Source organism: Papio anubis, chromosome 11 (genome assembly GCF_008728515.1).
Source record: "Papio anubis isolate 15944 chromosome 11, Panubis1.0, whole genome shotgun sequence".
NCBI classification, from domain to species: Eukaryota; Metazoa; Chordata; class Mammalia; order Primates; family Cercopithecidae; genus Papio; species Papio anubis.
The window spans coordinates 15360168-15386224 of NC_044986.1; the positions used below are offsets into that span (position 1 = coordinate 15360168).

The 26057-nt window shown below is 42.9% G+C and overlaps 1 long non-coding RNA gene across 4 annotated transcripts in view; it reads left to right on the plus strand.

The window, feature by feature from the left end:
• The window catches only part of LOC103887762, a 69101-nt gene extending 45126 nt beyond the window's left edge, over positions 1-23975 (plus strand). For all 4 annotated transcript variants that reach the window (XR_002524464.2, XR_004176884.1, XR_004176883.1 and 1 more), the window contains 2 exons: positions 3860-3904; positions 22269-23975. This is a non-coding gene — a long non-coding RNA (uncharacterized LOC103887762). The remainder of the gene's footprint in view (positions 1-3859; positions 3905-22268) is intronic.
• The last annotated feature ends 2082 nt before the right edge of the window (positions 23976-26057 follow it).

The following is a 26057-nucleotide window of genomic DNA, read 5'->3' on the forward strand; positions in this document are numbered from 1 at the left end:
CAGGGTCATTTTCCTCTGTTATCCAAAAGAAGAAGGGGTAAAGAGTGCGTGAATTTACGAATGAGTGTCATGAAAACCAACAGAGATGTTTAACGTGAAAGATTAGTTTTTTCTAGTCCTTTCCCTAGCAGACATCACCAATCATGGCCCCAGACATCACGAATCAATCACGACATTCATCTCCTCTGAGTCCAGGTATGGCCTCAGATCACCTCTCATTCCAAGCAGCGAACCAATGAACTAGATTTGACAATGTGGGTGAAAACTATTTCCCAGGTATGTCAATTGGGTCAGGGACTGGGGAGCTGAGGTGAAGCAAGTGTAAGAGAGTTACTTTCTTCTAGATAAAGCAGAACCATTAAAAGGGTCACCCCTTTAAAGGATAACTTCACTTACCAGCTTGCCTGTGTTGAAAATAAACAGAAGCCCAACACTTTTGGGGGAATGATATTATCACTGTCAGCTCCTTCCTTTGGGATAGTTAAAACTCTGGGGCACTAGAAGTAACTTGATGACTTTTGATAGGAAAAGTACTGGGTAACATTTTTGAACATATTTAGCTCAATTTTACCAATGGTATGTGGGACCTTTTGTGAGCTGAGGGGGGCTTCTCCCCTTAGCTAAATTCATTAACTACTGTGATTTCAAAGAAAATCAAGGAATTTGCATCCTTAAACAGGAGGTAGCTGCTACATTACCTCTGAGATCAGGATCTCATTAAGATACAACAGCACATCTTGAAAATTGTCTCACCAAATTGACATTTCTCTGAACTCAGTTTTTGGCTCAAAAATGTCACACATACTAAAACTCACTTGAAAGTATATTAAATTCCAAGACACTGCTGTCGGTTAGAGAGGCGGGTGCCTACGAGCCAGCTGATTCTGGGATCCAGAGCTCTGGTTCCAACCACAGCATTATTGAGCACTTCATCAGGGCACAAATAATTTCTCTCAAACACTAGCCAATCAGATCACTTTCTTGTAACATGTTGGGAAGTGGGGGGTGGGTAGGGCTGGCAGTAAATCCAGCCTTTCCAGAGGCATGTACCACACTTTATAGTGTTAGTATTTGAAATGGAAAAACAAATCCCCTGAACAGGCAACAACAAAAACCCCCTTGTCACTTTCTATAATGTCGTAAACATTGCATTAGGACATTAGGACATTGCATTAGGATGTGTTTTCTGTTAAGAGCAAAACTGGAGGAAGGATTACAAAGACACTGACCAACTGTTTAGTAAATTTCAAACAGGAAGTGGCTCAAGCTGTGAAATCCATCACGTTTGTCTTTCAAAGAAAGAGGAGACATTTTCCCCACATCAGCCACACCAAAAACCTGTGAGATGTGTGTACACACACACACACAGACACCCAATATAGATAGAACAAGGCATGGAAGGCAACACAGTTCCTTCTGCCACACAAACACACAAATATTAAAGTGATCATCTTGGGGGTGGGGACCTGGATTAGGAATGATGCCTGAAGAAGACTTTGGTCATTTTCATACTTCCGTTTTTCTCAAGGAAAATGGACGCAGGTGTGAGTCGTGACATTAAAAATATAAAACTATTCTCTATGATCTTCAGATGGACGTGTTAGATCTAAACCTACCCTTTGTATGGCATCATCCTGGGTTTTACAGGAAATGGAAAAGATATTGCGTCTACAAATTACATCACATGACAAAGAGAGGAGTGAGTGGCAGGAAGTCAGGCTGGCTGGGTGTGGTGAAGGCAGCTTGAAAACCAGGCAGAGAGTTGAACTCCTCTCTCTTAAGCTGTGTGGTTCCTGGTGGAGAAGGAGAGAAGGGTAGCTGGTGAAGGTGACATCCGAGACTGATCATTCTACAAGTAGCTGTGGGCTGTTGCTGGGATCAGAGAGCCCACATAGAGAGTCCTGGCAGGACTTGAAGGGAGCCTGTGTCAAGCACCAGGATAGAGGAGAGGGGAGAATGGATGGATGTGAGAGATGTGTCTAAGTAGTTGTCTGGGTAAGACTCAAAGCTGACACCCTGGTTGTGAGTCTAAGAGACATGGAGATGGAGCAATGCCATCTAACCCAACCACGTGGGAAAGGGGAGCTGCTGGGAGTTTAGTAGGAAGGAAAGCCAGTGAGGAAACCAAACAGGAGCATTTAGGAAGCCCTTGGAAGAGTTATGGGTCTCACAGGCAGGAGTCTCGGAATGAGAGATTTGGGAAGGTTTATCAGCAGTTCCATTCTACAGAGAGATCATGGAGAAAAGACAGAGACTTTTGTCTCCAAATAACAAGATCGAAACTCATGCTAGTAGGTCCCTGGTACAGTAGCTGGGTAGTAGAAATATTGACTTAATTTGTTGATATGTCAATTACCCAAAGCTTAATGGGTCAATTCTTCAAAACTAAGATAGGACTAGCCTTCTCAAAAGTCTACTAAAGTAGTATTTCAGTCTATGGCAAGAGTAAGCTGACAATTGGCTGAAGATGGGTGGGGATATATTTGTGTGTATATATACACACACATACATATACATATATTTTTAAATCTAGGTTAATCAAATATAGCTATAAAAATTCCACATATTCCCTCTGAAGTAATAATATAGCACATTTTATAGCATTAATCTTCAGGATTATGCAAATTTCATTAGATGCCATTTCCAGTTAGGAAGGGGAAGGAGGGTAAAAGCCAGACACATGACATTTCTGCTTGCTCAGTGAACAATTGAGATATCCGAGGTCTTATTCATATATTTTATTCTCATGAAATCAATTGAGCTCATTGCTTAAACTGTCAGGTCTGTAGGTTATGTCTGTATTTAAGAGGCTTAAATATTTATCAGTATTTTTATTGAGTCATCTGAAAAATTGGCTTGTACAGCTGGATATCCTTGGGGGACAGAGTCCTGCTCACCCCAAATGAACTAGGAATATTCCTGCATTTCCTCCTTTGCCCCCTCTCTACCTTAACCCTTACCAAGAAGTACATGTTTCTGAAGAAAAAGCCTCAAGGATGTCAAATATGATATTATATTATCTCTGATGAGAAACATAAGGTGTGGGGAATGGCAGAGTGGCTCATGCCTGTCATCTCAGCATTTTGGGAGGCCCAGGTGGATCAGTTGAACCCAGGAGATCAAGATCAGCCTGGGCAACATGGTGAAACCCCATCTCTACCAAAAAAAAAAAAAAAAAAATTAGCCAGGCGCAGTGGAGCACACCTGTGGTCCCAGCTACTTGGGAGGTTAAAGCAGGAGGTTCACTTGAACTCAGGAGGTCGAGGCTACAGTAAGCCATGATCATGCCATTGCACTCCAGCCTGGGCAGCAGAGAGAGACCTGGTCTCAAAACAAAAAAGCAAAATAAAACAAAAAAACGAAGTTCGGAGGGTGCCTGAGACAGACATTCTATGTTAAAGCTGAGGTAAAGCTGCTAAAAGCTGCTCTTTCTCCTTTCTCTCTCAAGAAGAATGATTCTAATTGTGAAGGCAGCTCTATTTTTATATATTTTTTGTTTTGTAAGCCTTTGGTAAATATAATATTATTTCAAATAATGTAACATACACTAGGTGATAAAACTAAATTAGCACCTATTCTATTTAGCCATCACTGCATTTAATGCAAAGATTACAGTGATTCTGTAGACCCACACCTTTGTGTGTGAGTACATCCATGCACTTAAGGCTAAGACATCAATGAAAAGCCTACAGCCCAGGGAGCATGCTCAGATAAAAAAAAAAAAAAAGCTGTCATCTCTTAAGTGCCTACTATGTGCCAGATAGGTACAAGGTATTTTATAGCCATTATCTCATTTTATAGCACAGCTGTTTTAAGGTAGACATCTCTTTTCCTTTTTTTTTTTTTTTTTTTTTCCCAGATGAGCTCCAAGTGGTTAGCTGACTTACTCAAGATCACACAGCTGGTGAGTGTTAGGACAAAGATTCAATTCTAGGTCTAGTCACAAGAAGTCATGCTTTGTTTGTTTGTTGGTTTGTTTTTTGAGACAGAGTCTTGCTCTGTCTCCCAGGCTGTAGTGTGCAGTGGCATGATCTCAGCTCACTGCAACCTCCGCTTCCCAGGTCCAAGTGATTCTCCTGCCTCAGTCTCAGCCTCCTGAGTAGCTGGGATTACAGGCATGCACCACCACGCCCGGCTAATTTTTGTATTTTCAGTAGAGACAGGGTTTCACCATGTTAGTCAGGCAGGTCTCGAACTCCTGACCTTGTGATCTGCCCGCCTCGGCCTCCCAAAGTGCTGGGATTACAGGCATAAGCCACTGTGCCTGGCCCATGCTCTTTCTATCTCCTTTCCCCACCTCCCCACCCCATTGTAAAGAGGAATTTCCCAAGCACCAATAAGCTTCTTACAACCTGCAGTTGACTGTCGAACATTTCCAGATGCTTCCAACGAGACCATGCCAAGAACATAACACATCCTTGATCAATGGTTTTAGACCATATTTCCCAAAGTTTGTTCAGTTAGATGACTTCCCCATCAATATACTCTTAACTGTCAGCAGAGTGAAGAGCCATTATCAGGTCAGGGAAGGTTTTTAGAGACTCCACAGTCACAGATGCTCTTTGCCCTTCAGCTGATTCTCTAAGGCTACAGTGGTGGTCTCCATCCACAGTGACCATCTCATTCTCCTTTTTTTTTTCCAGAAGAAATAGAACATATTCATTTCTAATGGGTGTTAACTTTTTCTAGACTTGAGCCTATTTGTAAAAGCACACAGCACTATAAAATGGCCAGAAACCAAGAAAAATCTCGGTCCTTTATTACATTTGCTTAATGATCAAGGATTCCTAACTAGACATTTTTTCCTGCATTGGCTGTTTGCATTGGATATGCAAATCTTCTCTGTTCCCAGGCCAGTCTTGAATATATTTACAAGGTTATGGATGTCCATTATTCACTTAAGTATAGATTAGGAATACCGACAAATACTTTTATTCAAAGAGTTAGATCATTTTCAGATCACTCTTCATTCTAGGACTTAACCTTCCTCTACTCCCACCAACTTTCAACATTCCCACAAACCCAGAGTTTCATAAAAATGTACTAAGTAACCTTAAAGCCCTTTATGAATAATTATGAGTTTTTAAGTTTTTGTGAATCTGCATATTAATTCTGTCCCATAAATAAAACATGAAGCAAAAATCCAGCGTGTTGAGTGTCGGGGGATAGAAGAAAAGAAGGAAGGATAATTATCAGTTTAATGTGGGAACATACTTAACCTAAAAGATTACCTCCAAAATTGGTGACATCCGAAGTATATAGAATGTACAAGGATGTTTTCATTTAAATAAAAGGAGGAAAAGCTTTATATTAAGTTTATGCCATTTCCAGAGCTCTCTCAACAGCCCATGTTTGAAAATGCAATTGTCAAAATTTGTATTTGCTAGGGATTAGGCTTTCTCACTTGTTCAGTGTCTTTCATCTCTAAGCAGTGTATGCCTTGTTGCCATATAATTCACATTTTCCTACTTGGTGTGTACAATTTGGTTATCTATCTATAATGACAGGTTTTCTTGGGGGGTGTTAATGAGATGTCATTGGTAACCAAATTAACTCCATTTTTCTCACTCTCAGACCTTATGCATGGAAAGGGCAGAAAGAAGCAGAGCTGGTGCCCAGAGAATTCCATGTCACTCATGCCTGAAGTTCCTGGGGTGGGCATATGGCAACTAAAGTGGAGTGGGTGGGGATCCATGAATATCTCTTCTAGAACATAATGCCCATGGGTACCATTTTCATACTTTTAACCAGTTTGCAAATAAGGGAGCTGCTGACTAACCCAAGGCTCTGTGGGCCCACTATGCCTGTTTGATCATTAAAACCAACCCAACTAAGGTATCTAACTCTGAAATGCATTTTTTCCATGCCTCTGAAGCTCACCATGTTTATAAATGTCATCTGTGAAGACCTTGAAACCCTCCACAACTTGCACTAATCATGCTTGCTTTCATGCTTTTTTTTTTTTTTGAGACAGTGTCTCCCCACCTCTGTCACACCCAGGCTGAAGTGCAGTAGTGTAATCACAGCTCACTGCAACCTTGAACTCCTGGGCTCAAGGGATCCTCCTATCTCAGCCTCCCAAGTAGCTGGGATTAAAGGTGTGTGTCACCACACCTGGCTAATTTTTAATTTTTCTGTAGAGACTGGGTCTCACTCTGTTGGCCAGACTGGTCTTGAACTCCTGGACTCAAGAGATCCTCCTACCTGTAATCCCAGCAATCCCCCTTATTTCTGGGATTACAGGTGTGAGCTACCACCCTGGCCTTACCTCCATGCTTAATACTGGTTTTCAGCAAACTCGTGCTATCACCTGTGGTGGCTCCAAGCTGCCTACCCCAGGGCTTCTGATCCCCAGAGTCACGTGGGGTGGAAATGGGTTTTGCCCAGGGCATTCTGCTGCTTAGTTGGTTGAAAACATTTCCAAAGACTTTTTGAAAGTTTGGAAAGGGCTAGCCAAGTGATGGTAATGGTACTGTGGGCCTCATAATTACTGAAAATGTTTCTTTAAAGGCATTTCTACTTAAAATGTCACTTTTATGTTCCATTTCCAGATTCCCACAGAACTGGTTGGGTCAGGTGCTAGGAAGGTCCTGTTGTAGGTGAGGACACCAAGACATGGAATTTGGTAGAGTTTTAAGGGCCTCCAGTTATCTCATGCAAATGTCTGCAATCACTGACACTCTATCACTAGCCTATACAGTGTAGAACACCTTTCTGATCTCTTTGCTTTTTTCCCTCTCTTCCTCTCCTGCGTTTTTCTTACCCAACTATGAGGAACTTGGATGCTTTAAAGTTTGTGGAAAGGATAGTTTAAAATAACACACATACCAATGACTCAGTTTTACCAACTCTGTCTGCCCCCTGTGGAAAGACACGTTCTCTCTTCAGTTGAACAGCCAAGACAGAATCAATATAGAAATTCACACCCGCTAGGAATTTCTCACAAGAAGCCATCAAAATGGTGATTTAATGTTAAAGCTCAAAAATTATACTCAAAGTTGACAAGAAGAGCATGAAGTTTGACCTGATTTCAAAATGGGTTCGATTCCCACCACTGTACTACCTGAGCACAGAGGGCACGTTACTTAACTTCTTGGAGCTTCAGTTTATCTGTCAAATGGGGATGTTTTGAAGAGCATTATGGGGACTAGAGGTTAAGTATGTAAGCGTGTGACCTGTGTGTATTCCTGCCACCTCTCTGAAAGGACTGTGTGCTCTCTGTTATGGTTACTTATCGTAGAGTTCCCTAATGAGAGACAAGGCCTTTTCCTTAAAAATAGAATGATAGTTTAATTGTTCCATTTATTTATTTTTGAAGACTTAAATTCCTGACATTGGGCTTGGTGTGTGAAAAGTTCAAAGTAGAATTAGACAAAGTTTCTTGCCTCTATGAGCTCACAGGTTAGCCAAGGAGACAGAGAGATATAGAATCCATACGAGCAGGCCAGGCGCGGTGGCTCACGTCAGTAATCCCAGTACTTTGGGAGGCTGAGGCAGGCAGATCACGAGGTCAGGAGATCGAGACCATCCTGGCTAACACGGTGAAACCCTGTCTCTACTAAAAAAATACAAAAAATTAGCCAGGCATGGTGGCGGACACCTATAGTCCCAGCTACTTGGGAGGCTGAGGCAGGAGAATGGCGTGAACCTGGGAGGCGGAGCTTGTAGTGAGCCGAATAGCACCGCTACACTCCAGCCTGGGTGACAGAGTGAGACTGTCTCAAAAAAAAAAAAAAAAAAAAGAATCCATACAAGCCAGTGGCCAGAAGTTTAAACCTATTGAGAGGGGAAATATACATTCTGCTTTGTGAGACTGGAGAAGGCTGGGATGAAGACAGCGACAGCACCTTCAATAGAGTCTTGAAGCCTGAGCTGGGTTTCCCAGGAGGGAGAAGGGGAGAGGGCAATTTGGCAAAGAACACAGAGGAGCAAAGTCGCCGAGGTGCACAAGTCCAGGCTCTGGAGGGAGCATCTCATGTTCCCTCATCCCCACCTTCATTCTGCAGACATGGACTGAGCCCCTACTGGGTACTGGGCCTTGCTCCATCTCCTGGGAATACAGCAAGCAAGGTCTTTGTTCTCAGGGAGTTTAGGGGCCAGTGGAATGCCAGACAGTGAACAAGCACCAGGAGAGACACCAAAGACAGGGAATGAACTAACCTTGGCTGATGAAGCAAGGGGGACTGGGGGCTGCCTCAGGTGACCATGCAATCTGTGGAAAGTGTCATTTCAGCTGAGACCTACTTGGATGATAAGTAGGGGTAAGATCCAGGGAAAGGGGATTCCAGGAAGAAGTAATAGCGAAGAATAAAGAAAAGGATACATATCTTCACCCCTTTCAAGACTGGGATCTAGAGAAATTCTATGTAGAAGAAGGAAAAAAGGGTATCCCTGACTGATCCTGAAATCCAGAAGGAGTTAGAAGTTTGAAATTTGGAAGAAATCATCTTTCTGGCAGCTCCTTACAACTGTCAAGCAACAACCAATAATTTTCACTACCTCCCTCCCACTAGTTAGAAAGTGATCAACTGTCATTAATCTTGAAACTTCATAGAATGCACAGCAGATTCAAACTACTCATAGGCACCAGTGGATTCTAGCTGTTGAAAAAAATGAATACACAAAAGTGGGATGAGCCAGGATATTGTCCAAATTCAGATAATCTGTTTCATAGAGTGATAATTCCTTTGAATTTCACAATAGCCATTCTATACTTTTTGTTTTTAAGCGAGGCTTTAGTATGGATCAATACTGGGCAACACCAGGTCTCTTCAATGAGTGAGTTGCCAATTCGTTAGTAAAAAGGAAGGTTTCTAAGGATCTGAGTTGAGAAGAGAGTTTGGAATTTCAACTAGAAGTGCCTTTCCTACCCAGGTGAGGGGAATGATAGCAGATGGAGTAAAGAAGCATGCATCTTAATAGAAACCTTTTAAAAATCATGCTTTTGTTTATAAAATCTGCCGATTAACAGCTAGAAACAGACAATAAGATTTCTTCTTTGATCTGTATTATTGTTTTCATTGCCGAAATCCCCTTCATTGAATCACCATTTTATTGACAGCACACAAATCATAGTCGGGCTGTTTTTTCTCTTTGTATTCTCAGATAAATCTTAGGTGATGAAACTTCGGTTTTGCAGACATTTTTAAGCTATAATAAATTGCAAAGGTTATGCTCAGGACCCACCCCCCCAACCCAAAAGCAACATGCTTGCCACTGTCACATTAAAACAAAATCCAAAATGCATTACTTAACTCAATCAACAAATATTGTGCTTCATTTGGAAGGATCTGAAGCCGTATTTCTCCCCCTGAATTGCGGTATTTTCAGCTAGACCTCGTGGTTAACAGCTTAAGTTAAGTCTGCCATGTGTCAGACATACATAAACTCATGGACATTATATTACAAACTCAGCTGCAGTTTAAATTATTGGGTAAACTCTTTTCACGGAGCTCCAACACAACAAAATCCACAACAAAAATAGCAGGCCAGCTGCCCACGCTACCAGGAGAGACCCTCATTAGATGTCATTTGCATTCCATTAACCACCAAGCAGTGGGTCAGTCATTGCCTGTCAGACGTTCAACTCATTCTTTTTGTGTTAATTAGCAGAGAAAGAAGGAGTTAATGAAGATCTTATGATCTGTGATGACTCATCTGGTTGTTTGAGCCGAATCACCACTCTGGGCCACTTCATCGGACCCAGCTCGGGCTGCTCTGAGCAGGAGAGGGAGGCTGCTGAGGGGCGCTCTCAGGGGTCTTTGGCGTGGTGGGCTTTGTTAGCTCAAGATTAGAAGGAGTTAATTGCTTCAAGATTGCTGGGAGATTAGGTTACTGGGTAGGATGTATCTATGTAAGCATATGTCAGCGCTAGTTAGAAGATAGGAGACGCTTATTTTAATAAACTTATGAAAAGAAGAATTAATTTGTCATTACATTGGAAATCTTATTTTATTAACTTAATTTGAAAATGTAAAGCTGTCTGAAACGCCGGTTTTTCACTCACTTTCCTTCTGAATATGTATGAATCCCGGATTAGTTGATGTGTAACACTGGTCATTCCAGGCTTTTTTCCTGGACGTTTCACCCAAGTCAGTTTGCTGGTGGTGTCTGACTCTAGGGGAGTGGGCTGGTTACCATGAACCCTGGGTTCTTTCTCCATAGTGAGTTGCACGTGGCCTCCGGGAGACTCCTGGGCAATTCTGCCAAGAGAAGAGAAGGACCTGCTTCTGTCTGCCTTGCTTCCTCCCCTCTGAGTACTATTCGTATACAAATGCTGTTTGTATTTGGGGCCCACGAACAGGATGGGGCAGAGACTATGGAAGAAACCCCAAGGATCCTTCTCTGAACTGGAGTCATCGAAGGTGTTTTCCAAATGCTCAGTTTACATTTCATGGTTGAAGCAAATGACCTAGCAAGGCAGGCTGTTCCAATTGTCCTCATCTCCTAGAATCTTACAGGAGAATATAGGAGAAGGAGTCCTGTTTATTCAGCATTTACTATGTGCCAAGGACTGTTCACTTTGTTCTTATTATCCTTTTAAATCTTTACAACAAACATATGATAAGGACTCTTAATATGTCCATTTTTCAGGGGAAGAAACTCAGGCACAGGGAGATTCAGTAACTTGCCAAGGGAACATAGTAAGAAGTGTCACCCACCCACCCCAGAGCCCTCCCTCCCCACTACACCCCTGTGTGTCTGTGACATAATCGAGGGAGCTTGGCTGTGTGACATCAGGAAGGGCGGGTGACGGCGTTGGTGACTCACAGAGCTCGTTCTCTGTCTGAATAGGGCAGGGGCTGTCCCAGCAGAATGTGGCCAGGTAGGGGGAATGTGGGCCCGGTGTCAAAAAAGCTTCTGAGGTTTTTGGTTTTATTTCTCCAAAGAGGTTAAAAACCTGAAGTTTTAAATAAAATCTCCGGATTTAAAAACATTTGTCTAAATTTACAAAAAAAAATACTGTGCAAGTCAAACAAGAAACTTCTGAGGACAACTACTGGTGACCCCTGTGGAAGGTGGGAAGCCCTTTGAGATAGGTTTTCCCTCCAAAGTGCCTTGCACGTAGGTACTCAGTAGTCACAGTTGAATACCTCGGTGAATCCAGAAACGGGTCCCTGGTCCCGTCGGCACATCAAACTGCTGAGTTACAGAGAGTCGTCACCCAGTGACTTCAACTCACTGTACCCAGAATTCCTTTATCAGATCAGCCAAATGACCCATCCCCGATCTGACCTTTCTTGAGGAAGACAGCGTGTTGGGATAATGGTGATTATAATTTCAGTAGAAAAAAATTGAACCCTCTTCCTGGACCGCTTACAGGGTCCCCTTTCCTGACTGGGGTTAATATGAATTGGGCCAAAAATAATCATTAAAAAATTTAACAACTCTATAGCCAAGCAAGCGGTAACACTTGGCTCAGCAGGGCCTCTGAGACTCTGCCACAATACGGCAGCCTCTCTGTTGGACAGTGCCCCGACATTCTGTTGTTAAATATTTTTAACATCACCTCTTCAAAACAGTTTTAAATGCAAAGAAAAAAGGTGCATGATGACAACTCTGGGACCCTCTGTCATCATCATAACTAAAGTTACAGCTCAAATTTTGAGAGTCCTGTGATAAGGATGTATAAGCATTGTTGAATTCCATAAACACTATAAAGTGGGTATTTTACTATTATTATCATGATCCCATTTTACAGTTGAGGGAACTGGGTTACTTCTCAAGATGACACAACTGGTACACTTAGTTGAGAAAAAAACTGACCTTGCTGCCTACAAAGCCCAAGCAAGCCCCTATGCAACTTTTTCTGTAAAAGGCTAGACATGTGGGCCGTGGGGGTCTCTGTTGTGACTGCACGCCTCTGCTGTTGTAGCACAAAAACAGTGATAAACAATATGTAAACAAATAGGCCTGGCTGTGCCCCAATAAAATTTATTTTGGGTTTTCTTTGTTTTTATTTTGAGACGGGGTCTCACTCTGTTTCCCAGGCTAGAGTGCAATGGCGCAATCATGGCTCACTGCAGCCTCTACCTCCCAGGTTCAAGTGATTCTCCCACCTCAGCCTCCCAAGTAGCTGGGACCACAGGCATGTACCACCATTCCCAGCTAATTTTATTATTTGTAGAGATAAGGTCTTGCTGTGTTGTCCAGGCTGGTCTTGAACTCCTGGCCTCAAGCAATCCTCCTGTCTCAGCCTCCCAAGCTGCTGGGATAACAAGCATGGGCCACTGCACCCGGCCTAAAACTTTATGTATTTCTTTCTTTCTTCTTTTTTTCTTTTTTCCAAGATAGAGTCTAGCTCTATCACCCAGGCTGGAGTGCAGTGGTGCGATTTCGGCTCAATGCAACTTCCGCCTGCCAGGCTCAAGCAATTCTCCTGCTTCAGCCTCCAGAGTAGCTGGGATTACAGGCTCATGGCTAATTTTTGTATTTTAGTAGAAATGGGGTTTCACCAGGTTGCCCAGGCTGGTCTTGAACTCCTGACCTCAGGTGATCCACCTGCGTCGGCCTCCCAAAGTGCTGGGATTACAGGCGTGAGTCACTGTGCCCGGTCAAAACTTTATTTTTAAAAGCAGATAGTAGGCTGTATTTGGCCCACAGACCACACTTTGTCAATCCTTGCACAAAGTTGTATTATTTCTCAATGGTTGAAGAAATTCCACCTGCTCAACCCCGCACCCTCCAGTGCCTTCACCTTACCACAGGAGTTGTTCTAGAGTAGGTTGGACTGTGATTTTTCAATGCTTCTTTCCAAATTGTTAAACTTTCCCATGTGGTCCTACATGAGGTCCTTACTCTGTCCTCAGCAGGAACTCATGCCAGGGACTGATGCTTTTTGTCATATTGGATAAGCCACTGGGCATGTGCTGTTATGAAACCTCCATACTTAACATGTGGTCTGTGGACCAACATCATCAGCATCACCTGGGCGCTAGCTAGGGAGGTGGAATGTTGGCACGGCCCCAGGCCTACTGTATCAGCCTGCATCTTAACAAGGTTCCAGGTGATTCACGTGCACATTGAAGTTTGAGAAGCAATGGTGTAAAGAAAATTTAAAAATTGGACTTGCTGTGGCTTGTTTGAATTTGGCTCCAAGTATGATACATGACATGTGACAATGAGACTCCTTTTCTTTTCTGAGACAAGGTCTTGCTCTGTCACCCAGGCTGGAGTGCAGTGGTGTGATGACAGCTCCCTACAGCCTCAACCTCCCCAGGCTCAGGTGATTCTCCCACCTCAGCCTCCCTAGTAGCTGGGACTACCACCACTTCTGGCTAATTTTTCTATTTTTTGTAGAGATGGGGTCTCTCTATGTTGCCCAGGCTGGTCTTGAATTCCTGGGCTCAAGCTAGTCACCCGCCTTGGGCTCCCAAAATGCCAGGATTACAGGTGTGAGCCACTGTGCCCAGCCAAGAGTACTTTTAATAAGCTACACATAGATGTTACAAAGTAGAGAATTCCCTTAATGCTATTAATAAGAGAACTGTTTCTGTTGGGTGACTGAAAAGCATACCTGCTATTGCCAATTCCTGATGCTGCATTAACTAAGGTTGTGTTCAGGCAATACATCAAAATGGGCCATCTGTCTGGCTGTATGGGACCCCTGCTGTGATTACTATTTGTCCAAAGCGGGCCCCTGCAGGTATCAAGGAGAACCTGGGGCTGAGCTCTATGTCAGCTGGTGTCCGTTGTCCAGGTGGATGACTTGAGCACTGTATGGCAGCTGGGCCATCCCTGGGGACCTGTCTCGTGATGGGACCCATGACCTGGGGGGTGGAGGGGGGTTGAGGTGACCCTCATACCTCGGGATGAGAAAAGGAGCCTCCTTTTAGAAAGATACAGGTCCTTTTTCTGGTCAGTTTGTTTCAAGGGGATTTTGTGAACCACATTATCTTGACTATATTGTACAAAAACTGCAAAATCAAAATCGGTCTGAATTACAGTCCTTGCAAGGGGTTGGGGTTCATTTTAATTCATTCCTTCCTTCCTTCCTTCCTTCCTTCCTTCCTTCCTTCCTTCCTTCCTTCCTTCCTTCCTTCCTTCCTTCCTTCCTTCCTTCCTTCCTTCTTTCCTTCCTTCTTTCCTAGCAGAAATGCCTCAGGGTTTGAATCCCCACAGCTCCTAGCCAGATGCCAGTGCCCAAGGTCACCCATCTTTCTCCATCAAGGGACTCTCTGAAGCTCTCATGAAGTCAATGTGTGGTAGGCAGCTGTGGGCAATGGCAACTTGCAGAGGGGATTAAATCAAGAGTAAATCTGTGCTTGGACTAGACCTCGCATCTGGCTGCTCTGGGAGAGCTACACAGGCTTTCTAAAACCTGCTTGCCTGGTGTTTTCCAACTCAGACAAAAGCCGAGCATTTACTAATGTCAAAATTGCCTTGTCTTCATATTGGCAATATATTTAAAAATTCCAATTATCTCTTTAGCCTGCAGTCAAAAGGTTAGCAGAGGCGGGATGCAAGCTCTCCGCATTTCTAAAAAAAAAAAGAAAGAAAAGAAAGAGAGAGAGAGAGAGAGAAAAGAAAGAAAGAAAGAGAGAGAGAAAGAGAGAGAGAGGGAGGGAGGGAAGGAAGGAAGGAAGGACGGAAGGAAGGAAGGAAGGAAGGAAGGAAGGAAGGAAGGAAGGAAGGAAGAGAAAAATGAGTAGGAAAAGGAAAAGACTAAGACAGCTGCCCATCAACAGGGAGGGAACTTCCTGGAGGCTCCAGGACAGGGAATCTGGGCGCTTATTTGCAAACAAATCCACTGGGAAGAGCTAATGTGGACATTGTGAACTGCTATTTCTTTTTCTTTTTGAGTTAGATAATAGGTCTCCTGGCAATTAAAATGTTCCAGTCATATTTAATCACTTTTCCATGAAATAACTGGCCCTGGACATGATTTCTGAGATTCACTGATTTTTAAAGGACCATAAAATAAAATCACTGGGAGGTTAAGAGGCAGGGACTGAAGAGAGGTAAGACGTTATTTGCCACCTGAGGGAAGAGAATATCATTTATTTTCTTATTTCTTGACCTTTGTCAAGGAGGTAGAGCCCAAAGGAGGCTATCAAAGGCTGAAAATAAATGATGCATGCATTTATTTGCATGCAAACAACCATGGCTAAAGTGCTGGATGGGTTCTGGCAAAGTCACCGTCCCCTCCCCAGACACACCTGTTTTAATGGACCATTTTGCTAAAGTTCTGGTGTCACTGTTGCTTGGTTTGCGGAGTCCTTGAAACAAAATTCTTGGAAGAAAATTGGTGTTTTTCACTTCCCTCCCCTAAAAGTAAATCACTTAGTCCAAACAAACTAAGGAGGAACGTTATTTGAGGACACTGGCTACTATCTTCAGAGAACTCATTCATTTATGGAGACATATTTTCTTCCCAAAACACATGCAAGGTGCTGGGTATACACAGTTGGCTAAAGATAGTTCCTGCTTTTGAGGAAGCTACAGCCGAATGGGGTGCAGAGACAAATACATAAATATTGATTTACTTATTCAGTTAGACATTTATTTATCAAATGTCTTCAAAGTGCTACTCCCTGGACAGGCAAGTTATAACAACCACACCACACCATAGTGTGGTTATTCTAGTGCACTCAGAGATGTGTTTCTTGTCTATTACAGGGGGCACAGAGAAGGAAGCAAGGAAGGGAATTCAATGTTTTGGAGGAAGTGACATGTTGCTGGAGGATAGGACATTTGGCAGATGGTCAGGGAAAATGAGAGTTATCCAGGTGGGGAGGGGAGGAAGGGACCTCCAGGTAGTAGGAATGGCAGGAAAAGAAAGCACAAAAGAAAGAACCAGTGGCGAGCACTGAGGGTACAACAGACATGTCATAAGTTTTGAGCCATAAATTGCAAAGCAGGGGAAGGGGAGGATGTTTCTGGGGCACTAGGGAAGCCTCAGTCCCCAAAGACTCCCTGAGCCTGCTGTCTTCAGGTCTATTACTCTACCTGATGCCTGGTAGCCCTCACCACATGTATGATTGTGCCTTTATTTCCGTGATTCGGTGGTAAATATTTGTCTTCTCCATCAGCACAGGTCAGGCACATGCTCACATTATATACCCAAGGCCTTCCACACTGCCCAGAAAATAATAATAATAATAATAATGCTAAAAAATAAATACATAAATAATGCTGATCAAAGGAATGAGACAGCGATCAAAAACCAGGCAAAAGAAAGCTATTTAAAGAGTTAAACAAAGGAGTCACGTGGTGAAATTTGTTTTTTAATAGATTATTCTGGCTGTAGCATGGAGAGAGGAAACAAGGGACATAGATGGGGAGTGGGACAGTGGCTGAAAAGAGATGGTGGCAGCCAGAGGCAGTGTCATAGGAACGGAGGAGCTGACAGAGGAAGGGACATGTTTGAGAACTATCTTGATGGCAAAATCACAGGACTTAGTCGATGATTAACTCCATGGGGTTATGGAAGGAGGAGGCGTCTGCAATGACTCCTAGGCTTGCAATTTGGGTGACTGAATGGATGATGGTGTCAATCTCGAAAACAGGACCCAAGGCACTGGCAAAGCGACAGCTTAGTTTTCAACAGGTTTAGTGTAAGGAGCCTACAAGACAAGCAGGTTGGGCTGACAGCTGAGGCATAGGGAAGAGGCTGGACCTGAGGGAAATACTGAGAGAAATTAGAGTTGACCACGACTTACTGTGGCCAAAGAAACACACTCTGTTTCAGCCTGCTCTTGGCTTCTCATCTTGTGCTCTGCAAGTTTGTGTGATATTCTTCCATGGGCCCCGTGGTCCTCTTCACCCAAACCCCGTGGAATGGAATCAGCTAATCTTCTACAGGGCATGTGCCACTATACCCATTTTAAAGACAAGGAAACTGAGACTTTTAGAGGCCTCAGTGGTACAGACAGGATTCAAGGCCCTTTCTGACTTCAGAGTCCAGGTTCTGTACCTCTGACTTCTTAAATGCTCAACACTCAATTTATAGGCTGTCCGTAGACTATGATGGTATGATCTGGAAGACTCCATTCATCCCCACTAAGTGCTGAAAATGCTGGCTGCCTGCTTTCTGGTCCCCTGGCTGGAGCACTTGCCCGTTACAGTAGCCGTGATCGAATAGCCCAGAGTCTGCTGTCTTAATGTGCCGTGCAAGCCATGGTGATGGGCAGATCCATGCTGAATTTCTTTCAGTCTAAACTAAAAGTGGATTTTCTCCCCGTTTAGAAAAACATGAATGTTGTGCTGCTTTCTGTGAAGAATCAGTACATTTCCCTGACCTGCCCACCCTTCACCCCTTTGCAGGAGCTCCTGAGGGAGTTTAGTTCACCTGCTTCAAGTTCTAGTCTGTGTGAACTCCACTGTTTGTCCCAAGTGGCAAGACAGGTGTTGGAAAGAGCTTTGTGAGCAGCTCAAGTGGTGGTCAAGTGATTTTTAGAAATGTTTACTTGCTAGCAGTATAATCTACATTAATCAAATCGTTCCTGTCTATAATGAAATTTGTACAAAAGTTGCTAGATAGATTTTCTCCAAAATGGGAGGGTATATCAGGCATGTACCGATGGATAACAAAATAAAAACATGGCTGGGTGTGATGGGTCATGACTGTAATCCTAACACTTTGGGAGGCCGAGGCGGGTGGATCACCTGAGGTCAGGAGTTCAAGACCAGCCTGACCAACATGCAGAAACCCCATCTCTACAAAAAATACAAAATTAGCAGGGAGTGGTGGAGCATGCCTGTAATCCCAGCTACTCAGGAGACTGAGGCAGGAGAATCACTTGAATTCTAGAGGTGGAGGTTGTGGTGAGCCAAGATAGTGCCATTGCACTTCAGCCTGGGCAGCAACAGTGAAACTCTGTCTCAAATAATAATAATAATAATGATGATAATAAAATAAATAAATAAATAAATAAATAAATAAATAAATAAATACACTGTGGTATACAAAAAAAAAAAAAAGTTTTCTGGTTCCTGGGAGCACCTCAAATGAAAACACAGGAACTTATCTTCCAGAGCACCAGAAATGTCCATCTACGCCAGGGTGTCTGGGTGACCCGTAGAGCCATATCAGACACGTTAAGATGCCATGGATAAAAAAACCAACAGGGTTCAAATATGAGCTGAAAACAGAAGGTCCTGAGGATGCATGCTCTGTAGGTGGAAATTCACAGCTTCTCATATGGGCAGTTCTTTCTGTAGCAGCTTCCAGGGCACAGAGAAACAAGGATTTCTTGATGTATTTAGTGATGGTCAGTGGTTCTCCTAAGCAAACAGTGGGTGGGGAAGACGGCCGGCTACTATAAGAAGTTTTTACTTTACTATGGAAGATCATATTTTTAGCTTTCATCGTAAGTAGCAATGTTGCTCCTTCAGGCTACACGATTGCAGTAGCTGTATAGAATGTTCTGGGTCCTGAGGTATGATTGACAGATCACGTTAGGTCTTCCCATCACCCCTTTTCCTGGCCTTCTGAATGTGTAAGTACAAACACCAACCTCTAGAACTCTTCACCACCTTTTATTCTTAGGGCCACAGTATTAAATGCATTTATCTAGTCCCAGAGTTGGATATAAAGTCATACACAGAGTTTCCTCCCTGAAATGAGATAAAAATCTCTCACTTCCCATTGAAGCAACATGCCAGAAACTCAGAACGGATGGTCCAGATTTAGGGGGAAGCTGATTATTCATGATGACTGCCTGGCAGCATCATGAATTGGTAATGAGGACGCCACTATCATGGAGGGATCAAGCCCAAAGCCCCGGGATAGCTATGAAATACAGTATTGTGTTTACACACTGTAACCTCACCCCTCAGAAGTGAATAAAAAAGCAAGGCTTCAAATGTTGCTGCAGCTCAGAGTTCCTCTCTCCCAGCAGCACCCTGGCTCGCATTGGCCATCCAAGGAGCGATGAGATGGGGCAGGAGGGAAAGACAGGCCAACCAAAACACTGCAAAGCAAGCTCTAGTGAAACCAGACTGTTAACATCTTACAAACTTTATGGCATAATGAACATGTAGTAAAAATCATTTGCATTCTTTGATTATATATGTCAGGTTCCTAAATATCTTGATCATGTTATTTTGCTAAAGATATTCTGAAGGTGGATCTGTATATGATTTACATAAATGAGGCATTTGCATAAATTAAATTAACAAATATAAATACATGCATATACAATGCTGATACCACTTACTAGACTCATAAAAATAAATCATGAGGGATAGCATATGATAGGCCATGTGGTTTCTGGGCAATACCCACATGTTCCTGATGCATGCTTGGCATTTTGTTACCAGAAGAAGGAGGAAACTCCAGCTCATGCATTTCTGAAGGCTGGTCAAAGGAATGAGACAGCTTCCTAGGGAAGCTATGGAACAGACTTTTGGAATGAGCTGATGTTTTAAATGATTGAAAACTCAGTTTCGGGTAGTGACTAAACTCATGACCACTAGAGCCAGATTGCCTGAGTTCAAATCCTGACCATCATTAAATCAATGTGAAGTTTAGGACAAGTCACCTAATCTGTGGCTCAATTTTCTCATCTGTAAACTGGGGATAGTACCAGTAACAACCTCGAAAGTTTATTTTCATAATGAAATGAATTAAGCTCATGAAAGAACCTAGAATAGTGCCTGGCATACGGAAAATGGGTAATACATATTAGCTCTGTTCATATTGCTGTTAGGTGGTCACTTGACATGTTGGAAAAATCATTTTCCAAGGCCATATGTCTTCCTACATACTCTCTCTAACTCTTGACCAGTGATGCTCAAACCAGTGTTGGAAGCCCTGGGATGAGAGAAGAAACGTTCCCGAAGATCATGCCCTTTACCAATATTCAAATCACAGATCTAAGACATGGCCCGCAGATGATCAGCATTGCATCCTAGGCCCCAGTGGGCTGGTCTGGCTGACAGGTTACGTGGAGAAGATCACTGATAATAGGTGGCTCTCCCAATTCTAATCAGGCCAGGGATGGGACAAAAGGAGGCAGGAGAACTTAATGCCCAGCCAAGCTCAGTCTTTGTTCCAACACAGCCAGACAGTTCACATTCAGCCAGCTGCTGATGATGAGGTTTGCACCTGAGGCTGGACACTGAATCCCAGAAGGTTTTCCTATAAACACAAAAGATTCACCAATGAGTTACCACTGCCTTCCTTGCCCACACCAATGGGAATGATTGCTCCTGTGAAGGAAATTAGTTTATTGTTTTTCAGAATTAAGCTAGATTTTATTCAAAAATTTTTTTTACCAATTCTCAGAGATCAAATTACTCAGTCTTTTTATTGCTTTTTGGGTCACTGGAAAAAATGGTCTCCAGACTTTTCCTACTGAGCCTGGACTAATCAAAATATTCACTTCTGTTCATTAGCTGTTCTTCAGACCATAGAACACCTTCAGATGTTTATAAACCAACCTTGAATCTCTCTCTCAGGCTTTTTTCCCATTTGAGAAGCTCAGTTCCCACAGTGCCCTTGTTGATTAGGGGAGGGCTGCATGCAGCCTTGCTGGGACCATAACCCCAGCTGTGGTGTCTGAGGGCACCAAAAGGCCCTCTGCCCTGCAACGATCACACTTGCTTTGCAATTTTGCTTCACACTGGCCTGGCTGGACTATCCCAGAGGGCAGTATACATGTTTCTGGGGTCAGAATGATAATTACCATAATAGCAGCTATCAGTAATCCAGCCCTTTCTATGGGTCAGGCCATATGCTTTACATATGCTATCTCAACCATCCTGGGAGGTAGCTTTGCATATTTGTGTTAGTAAAAATGGAATGCTGAGATGAAAGGCTGAGGTTCTATCCCTGAGTAACCCGCCATTTGCATTAATGGGAAAGTCTAACTCAACTTGATGGGCTCATTTATGTCCATCCACATTGGGCCTTAGTGTCTGCCAAGGGAACCAATCACACAATGTCTTAATCTCCTCAGGGTTACCCTGATATCCTAAAGTCCTGTTGCCCCCATCCTCCACCCCTCAGAATCTCCATCAGAAACTCTGTCAGGGTACTCTTGTCTGAAGACTGTGACACAGCTTCTCAATGGCCTGCCCTGGGCCTCAGCTCTCACATCTGTAGAATGGGAATGTTGAGTTCCTGCCCAGCATATTCAGAGGGTTATTGTAAAGATCAAATTAGATCATGAGTGTGAGGAGCACCAGCACCAATGCAGTTATTGGTATTATCTTCCCAGTGGGACAGATACCCTCTCAGGCTTACACCTGAACAACTATTTTGTGGAAACTTACATGCTGGAAGAAAATAACACATCACTGAAACTACTGCTTGAATTCTTCTAATTCAAGATTTCCAGTCCTCACCTTTCTCATAAGCTCCAGATCAAATATTCAACTGCAAGGTGGAATGGCCCCTGGATGGAATGAACGACATTGGCAATGAAGTTTCATGTTGAAGAAGGACTAACTGAAGTGGTGGCCCCAGTTATCCTGAACAGGAAACAGGACATGAAAGCTTCCTCTTTCCCCTTCTCCAGTCCAAGACTGAGCCCAAGGGTCTTCTCTGAAGATGTTAATCTCTTGCTGATCACACATGGAAGTCCCAGCCTAAGAAGAAGCTCTTGATGATTACAAAATAGGTGCTTAGCAATAGTTCTTAATGAGTTGTCCCCCAACTGCCTGTATCAGAATCTCCAGGGGTGTTTGACACAGCAGCAGATTCTTAAGTCCATCAAGTCAGAATCTAAGCATGGACCTAGGCACTTGCATTAAAGAAGATTCTTAGGTGATTTCTTTAATGGCCTCTTTTCTATGTACACATGGAGACAGACAAATCTCTGGTGTTGCTTCCTCTCCTTGTTCAGACAGCAGCCCTATAAAAATAGGCTCAAATACAATCACCTTGGAGGTTAGAGCTTCAGTGTATGAATTTGGGGAGGACAAAATTTAGTCTGTAACAGTTACTATATTCTTGAACATTTTTAATGGGTCTAATTATTTATCTGTTAATTTTCTTAAGAGTTGAGAGCCACAGTCTTAAAATCACCACCCTCTTCTCTTCTGCACTGTTTCATAATGAACAGTACTGATATTTTCACTAAACATTTATAAGAGAAGGTAAATTGGTGTTTAAATTCAATTTTTCAACTTGCAGCATAAATTGTGGGACTTGAAGGCATTAGAAAATTGAAGGGTTATGAGAAAGGCTGACCATTATGAAAAAATAAAATCTTCAAATCTATGATCATTTTATTGCCTTTGCTTCTAAAAGAAATTTTCCTTAAAAGAGCCCACACTGTTTACTTTCATTCATTCATTCACTTCTTACTTTTTTGTGTCAGGTGCTAATGAAATAGATGAACAAGACACAATCCCCACCTCAAAAAAGTGTTTATCTACTAGAGAAGAGAGATGACTACGTCAAAAAAGGCAACGCAGTACTCCAAGCACTGTCTCAAATTTTTCCTCCAAATATCCTGCCATCTAGCCAAACTGTTCCAGCCTTTGTGTGGAACTGTGGGACAGGACCCATTTATAGCAATAATGACTTGAAATAGATTTCTTCAATTTGCCTGATTCAACATAATGCTACAAATAGGGCCTGTACCTTATCCAAATAGTTTAGTTGAGTCATTGAATACAGCATATGCCAACCATTTCGGCAGTAAGTGTTTCATTTTAAAGCAGTCCCTGTGTTTAAAGCTTACAATTATGACAATGAAGCGGTAAGACAAGTATGTGGATGGGGTATCGGGCATGTGGCTGGGCTGGTGATGGGAGGTGAAGACCAAGAATTCAGAGAGTGAGAACAGAAAAGAGAAGAAAGATGATGAGAGACAGAATGAAAGACAACAGCAGAAACAAAGGAGGGTGGGAAGACAGAGATATGTCGGGAATAGTTTTTAAAGGGGGGCCAAGTTGTGACCCACAGGTGGGGGCTGTGTCCCATTGCTACCCCCATCTCCTATTATGGGGTGTTCCCAGAGTGGAGTCTGTTGGTGACAATGACAGCAGTGCTGAGAAAGCCAGAGTGGGATGAGGCTGATCTTCCCCCACGCCCCCGCTCCCTGTGACATCCATCAGAAAGGGCTAGCTTTTGAGAACTGAGAGAGGGGGGAAATAAGCAGAAGTAATTTATTCGGGATCTTTGAGAGGATAATAGCCAATTATTTGTTTATAACACTGGTTAAATTTTCATTAGGCAGATTAATGGAATATCATGTACTGTCAACATTGGACTGAGGGGTGGTCCGTAAGAGATAAACGGGCAAACAGGCGCCGTGTCTCTCTGAGTAAATTAGTTTTTGCTTTCCTGTTTTTCATATGAAAATGGGAAAGGTGGGCAAGGTGGTGCATTTTAAAACAGGTCTCGAGATGGGCCAAATTGGTTAAATATGAAAGCAATCCTGGTAATAAATACATTATAATAATTTAGCATCATGGCCATCATTTTGATTTCATGAAAGTCTGGGATAATGTCGATTTTTAACCTGCTCTCTTAATACACATTCCTTCTCCCTGAATTCAAACGCTGCTCACTGTGAGGTGAAAACATATTACTTTGGGGGGCCTGATTTGTCTGTGTAATGCGCTCAGCATTACAGCTGGTAAGTGCGAGAGGCTCCTTGGCTTTCTTCTGAGTTTGGGCATTGTCGTTGTGGATGGCAGGAGTGGTTCCCCCAAGGCTCATCTCAGGATGAAAATTCCCTGTGCTCAGCAAGCAGGGGAAGTCCCCTATCACTCTGGATGTAGACTGGAAGGTGCACACTCAACCGTTTATTTGCTGCTACATTGCTGGTTAGGAGTGAAGCTCTAAATGGGCTGGGTTCAGAATCTTGGCATTATCCCATGTATGAATCAGAAGCTGAAACTTTAGAATTGAAAATTCTGTTAGCAAATTGGAAAGGACTCTGTCTCACTGAAATTGGCCACCTCCTAACAATTGATATTCTGCAGTTTTAAGAAAAGTAATTGGCAATTAAAATTTTTTTAGTTAAATTAGCATTGGAGAGTCATTAAAGTTCCCATATATAGAATGCAACTAAGAATACTCATTTGCAGCTCGACTCTGGATTTCTAAAAAAAAAAAAAAAAGTCATTATTTAGAAGGCAGGTGATAAAATGTAATTTCTATCATCATTTAAAAAAGGAAAGAAGAGAGGAAGGAGAGTTAGAGGAAGAGATGGAAGGAAGGGAGGGAGGAAGGAAGAAAAGAGCAATTGTGGTATTGTGGAAAATCAACTAAATGGGACCTCTTGTTCTTTTTGTAAAATACCAAAACCTGCCACAAATATGTCTGATAAAATCTCTTTCAAAGAGGCAAGGCATTACTGTGAATGTCTTCAAACCATTTTGCTGGTCTGTATGTTGATACATATATAATCCTATGCCCCCAAAATACTTTCCAGTATGAACTGGTTAGAAAAGAATGTTTGTTTGCTTTAAAAAAACCAACAACAAAAAACAAACAAACAAAAAACCCAAAAACAAATAAACAACAAAAAAACACACATAGCTTTTCCTACCAAAGATGCATCCCTACAGTTTACCCTGGTCCACACTGAGTGGCCCATCTGCAAGGTCCCGCGATGACTCATCTGCTGCCCGTACAAGACTAGGGAGGTGGAGAAGATGGTGGGTGAGGCGACTAGCTGTGTCTGTCCTCCTTCCCTTTCTTCTTGCTTGCTCTTCTTTACATCCCCTCTGCAGCGGCAGGAGAGTGAGTTTGGATGAGTGGTTGCCTAAGAGCTTGGGTAGCTGGTGTGATTGGGTAACCAGAGGCTTCTAAGGAAAGCTGGGGTTTCCACCCTTCCTTCTGAGTAGTTCACATCCTTGCTTAGTTGTAGGTTCCAGGTCAATGAACAAGGAAATGTGTTGTTATAGGTTAAATTGCTCAGAAATGGGGAGAAGTGGTTGGTGCACTGAAGGTCACATTTGTCTGCAGGCTCTGTGAGTGAAGTGGTGAAGTGGCGAGGACCCTTTCCTGGCTGCCAGCCAGGACAATGACTTTTCAAAGCCTTTAGAGAGAGTCATGTCTTCAATATTCGACATCCAAGTGCTACATATGGACCTCCTTACTGGGGCATCTAGGCCACAGATGCTTCTGTTGCAAAGCTTTGGGCAGAAAAATTACAGCACATGTAAAGAGTTCCATTGGAGGGGAAGGTGGGTGGGGGATCATTGTCAAGTTTCTGGGTACTCAGAACAAGCATAGTAAAACTGCCTTTAGATACAGTACCTGAGGACCTCAGGTCGCAGGGTCTGGGCTGCAAGAGGCCCTCTTAGGAAGGCCGTTTTGGTTATTCGAGAGCTAAAACCTTTTCGGCTGGAGGGTCCCAATAGGCCCACAAAATGGAGGACATTATACTGCTTTGACTAGTGAGTTAAAGAGCAGTTACCTGGAAAAACACAGAGCCTAGTTTTCCTAATTTGAAATATAAAAAATATTCTCTGCGCTATTACCTCCTTTTAGTGAAGGCAATTCACATTCTTTTGGTGGTTTATCCTCCTTATAATGATCAAATCCTAGAGTCAGAACTTCTAATGTAAACCACTTTTACAACTGTAATTGGATCTAAGGCAAATGCAACCACCAAGTGGCCTAAGATTCCCTGGCAATGTTCAATCAGGATATGATATCGCTTATGAAAGTGATCTCTTACTATTGATACCTCTCCCAAGAGCAGCACAAATTAGAGGCATACTTAAGTGATTCCAAAGCCTCACAGACAGCAGAAGAGTATGCCACTGGTAAAGTGAGAGTTCTCAAATATAGTATGATGCACATTTCATTGTGGTCATTTAATGGAAACCCTATGAAAATGTTCTGCTGGGTCTGGGGGTGAAAGAAGTTCTAACATTTAGAGAATCACATGAAATGTGGTTCTTAAGAAAATTCAAGAACTGGTCATGCTAAAAGCATCTGAAAACAGACTTTGGGGAACTGTGGGATACATGGTCTCAAAGTGAAAACACATGGACTTTCCCACTGTATCCACTTGGAGAGGACCCTGCTGGAAGCTCACGTGCACCCGTGCGTAGGTGCGCGCACACACACACATACATAATTCAAGAGCTTGGAGATGGCCTCTGAAGATGCAAAGGTATGAGCCCTATCAAAGGATGGCTTC